A 4,521-nucleotide genomic window follows, 5' to 3' on the forward strand; every position below is an offset into this window, starting at 1 on the left:
CAACAGCCCTAAAATATCAATTTTCGCCATGTTTCTACGTATACAATCTTATATAATTCAGGCTATGAATGATATATGAACGAACCCTTCTGTAAAAGCCTTCATAATATTGATAGGAATATAACTGAAAGGTCTGGTGTATGTAAGTGCAACTGAAGTGGAAATTTCGGACTCAAGAGTAGGAGAAAAAACTCATTTTGAGAAAACGAACTTTAAAGATTGCAGTGAGGCGCTAGCTAAATCCTCCTGTTCTTTGGATGACAGCTTGCGCATCGACGCACTCCGTGAAGGTATTTCATGTTCGGGGTCATTTGTGTTTTGTATAACCTTGCTTCGTGCAAGTGACAATTGTTGTTGTCTTCTCTGTGAACGTTTTTTTCCGCCGTTCTGTTGCCATTTTGAGATTTACATTTCTAGCGGAAAGCTAATCAGGAAGTGTTTTAGCACACCACGTGATGCATCTGAACGAATCACGTTGTCAGAAATTGACACCAGCCAATGAGATTTCGTTTCTTGGTTTAAGACCCTTTTGTGCTTTCACGATTGGTTGCTGATACAAAGGAAATGACCATATTTGGATCCGATGAGATTGTGCAGGAGAGACGGAGCTTTTCCAACGATGACATTGTGCAAACAGCGATCGCGGTACTTTATGTTACGTTAGAAATGCTAACTTTTGGTGAATTTAGGAGAAATATACAGATGCAAATAGACAAACTATAGTAAAATGAACACTTAAATGTGTATTTTTGTACGTTTTCCTTCAAAAAGCCTGAAAGAAAACATGTTATGGAATCAAAATAGCACAACATCTAAAAATTTACCAGTGCATGAAAAACGATGTTTTTGCCTGCCGTGTCTCGCCTTTAACAAACAATTTATGCGGCTCGTATCGCTGACAGCCGGGCCCGGCCCGCCACCGCCTTTTTTTTAAAAATGTAAACGGCTCCATCCCCACTTTTGGCAGCACCCCCTGAGCAAAATGACTTCCCGCGGCTATGTTCTCAAGCAACCGTTTCACTTCTCATGCACTGATTCGCTAGCTGAACAGCCAATCAGAGTGATTTCTTTGTCCGACTGCCTGTGGCCGACGCACGGCCATGAAAGGCCAAATAAGGCGTGTCACGGCCGACGGTGTGGGACACACCAAATTGAGTTTGGGCGACAGGGCACGCTTCGTCGTCCGACTAACGAAAACGGCCGATTTCGGCCTGGTGTGTCCGGGCCTTAAGTTCAAAAGTTTGCAGTTCAAATATTCTGCTGCTTTTCCAAGCCTTTTTACTTTCTTTTCTTCTCTCATCACACATTCAAGCCCCCAGTGTTCATGTATCATTTCAATCTAAATTCTTCACTTTCTTCTTACACATTACATTTCAGAATAGCAGTTTAGCGTCAGCTTTTCAGCATAAAGCATTCCCACTAGCAATTTCTTCAGGAATTGCATTCTTTAGTTATGAATGTTGTTACATCAAGGCCGAAAATTAGGATGAGCAACCACGGTCAACATTTTTTTTTTCCTTCCCAGATCTGGCGCCCTAGGCGACTGCCAAAAATCGGCCCTGATAAGACCAGGGAATATTTTCCCTTTCTGCAAAATTATATTCATAAAAGTAAGTAAGTAGGTACTTTTGTAGACATACTTTACTTCAGTTACACTGAATGGGACTTTGACACAGTGCAAGAGCTGAAATTGATGAAAAGTAGTAAAATAATTCTGTAACATTCATTGTTCCTAAAGTATATTTTTCACACTTTAGTGTAATTAGTATTTCACTATAGTTCTTATTACGCGCCACCTTCTTACTTTCCTATGCTGGCCCCAATCAAGCCCCTCTTTCTCTCTAAAAGCTGCTCATGATGACCTAATCAAATATGAAGTTGAAGTGATGGATGACTTCATTTCAGAGAGACAACACCCCTCAGAGATCCAGGCTCGTCCCGCATTACAAATGGCTTCCTGATAATATTCCATCACCCTATTTCGTGTCTGTCACTCATTTTGCCAATGATACCAGAGACCTCCCTTGAACTTCACCTGAACCTGTGCGATCAATCATGGCGCGGATCAAGCTTGAGCCATACCTGTCTGACAGCTCTTAACACCCTGTGTGTACACAAAGCATGTGTGTGTGGTGACAGACATTACACCAACACCACCACCACCAGCTCTGCTTATCTCCCCCTCAATGTCCTCGCTCCACTCGCTGTGTCCTTACGTCATCTGCATCGCCCACACCTTTTTTTTACCAAGCTGCTTCTGAAAAAACTTTCTGATCAACACTTGAATGTCAAACTTTTTACTTACCATTCATGTGTCAGCGGCGGATCCAGGTGCAGATGGTGGAATTTGTCATCCCTTATGTCTTGATGAGCTTTTTCCTCCCTCACATGGTTGCAACTCTCATACCTGGCTGCTTGAGGATTTTCCGGCATACAATTTCAACAGATTTCACTTAAGTGTAACAAAATGTGACAAACATATATCTTGTTAGTGTTTTTTTTTTTTTTTTAAAGAGACACCTGTAGCTATATTTGCAGAGAAGAAGCACAAATATACTAGATTCAAGGCTTTTATTGTCATTCGTACATAGCTACAGTGTAGTTATGTCGCTGAAAATCTTAGGTCCCAGGCTCCTCCAACAGTGCAACACAATAAAACAGATAAAATAGTGCAAGTAAATACAAATAAATAGATTTGAAGTAGTGTCATAAGAGTCTATATACAAGTGATACATACATAATTTGTAAGTTGCAAATATGCAGCTCACATGCAGAGAACAAAAACGTAATGTCTGTGAACTTTGACCTGTGTTTTGATGACAGACATGGATTAACTGAACATAAAATGTAAACACAAAATGTTCCCTGTTAAACAAGCAGTTGTTTTCTTAAACCTGAACTCAGATAATCATTTTATCTCAGATCTCATCAAGAACTTGATCCGCTTCTCCAACAAATAACAGGAAGCAGAGTTTGTACATTCTTTGAATGTTTGTTTGAGCTTTTACACCCATGTAGGCTTGATTTCCAGGCCTCTCTCAAACACAAAATGTGCCCACATTCCTTGGAAGTCACCCACGGTACTTCTGGAATGTGGACAAAATCAGCCTTTAATTTATCATCAACAAAGCAGTTTTTCAGAAAGTGTCTTTTGGCGGCTGCCAGAGTTTTGACCGCATCATTTTTGCTTTGATTGACTTTCTATTTTTCTTCACAGTGTATTCTGGATCGTTCATAGGTGGAGAAATGCTCTGATTGGAGTTCAAATTCCGGTTAACCTTGAATGCTGCATCTTACAGGACAGTGAAATGGTACAGGAAGGACAGAACAGGCAGGAGGGTTTGTGGGTAATGGCTGCTGATAAAGGCCTACAGGCTTAATTACATTTCAAAATTAGTTATCGTATTTTTGTCTTGTAAATTCAATACAAATGTCAAAGGCTTAAGGCAAATCACATGAAACTGTTACGGTGTGTGAAGCAGGTAGGACCCAAATGCAGATTAACGTGAAAATTCCTTTATTTCAAGGCTATACTAACAAAGACAGAACAGAACACTCACCGAGGACAAGCCAAATCACAAGACGAACCGACACTGAACACAGGAAGAGACAAGACTAAATACAGGGAGGGTTAATCACAAGACGAGACACAGCCGGGCAGGGGAGGAGAAACACAAGGGCCACAGGTGAACACAATCAGACACACCGGGGAAACTAACGACGGGAGGAAAAACATAGGAAGAAGGACCAGACAATATACACGGAGGAAAACATGACCGGGAGAACAGCAAAACACCCAAACCAAGACATAGAAAACGTGACATAACACAATAATCGTAACAGAACCCCCCCCTCAAGGGACGGATTCCAGACGTCCCTAAAACACCCAAAACAGTCCAATAAACGTCCAAAAAAACAATATCCAGCAGGGTGGGTGGAGGGGGACCGGAGGAGGAACACAAAACTAGGGCCACCAGGGTGGGTGGAGGGGGTCCGGAGGACGGGTCTGGGCTGACAACCCAAGAGCACCGCGGAGGACCCGGAAGGGATCTCGGGCGGACGGCCCGGGGGCAAGGCAGAAGCCAAGAAGGGGGACTCGGGCGGACGGCCCAGGGGCAAGACAGAGTCCAAGGTGGGGGTTATGGAGGGGCGAAGGCCACCGCGGGTGAACTCAGGGGGCCGAGCATGAGGTCGAGGACCGCGGCCGGGAAAGTCAGGGGGCCGGGCTCGAGGGCGAAGGCCGTGGCTCTCAGGGGGCCGGGCTCGAGGGCGAAGACCAGACAGCTCCGGAGGCCGGGCAGGAAGGCGCTGACGGGACACAGGACAGGTGGGACAGGCCTCGGCAGGATCCCCCACGGAAGAGGACCAGGACACGGGATTGGCAGGACCCCCGGCAGGAGAGTAGTCGGCGGGGCCTCCAACAGCACAGGACAAAGGGTTGGCAGGACCCCCGGCAGGAGAGTAGTCGGCGGGACCTCCAACGAGACAGGACAAGGAGCTGGCAGGACCCCCGGCAGGAGA

The sequence above is a fragment of the Gymnodraco acuticeps genome, unplaced genomic scaffold (assembly GCF_902827175.1).
Source record: "Gymnodraco acuticeps unplaced genomic scaffold, fGymAcu1.1, whole genome shotgun sequence".
Classification (NCBI taxonomy): Eukaryota; Metazoa; Chordata; class Actinopteri; order Perciformes; family Bathydraconidae; genus Gymnodraco; species Gymnodraco acuticeps.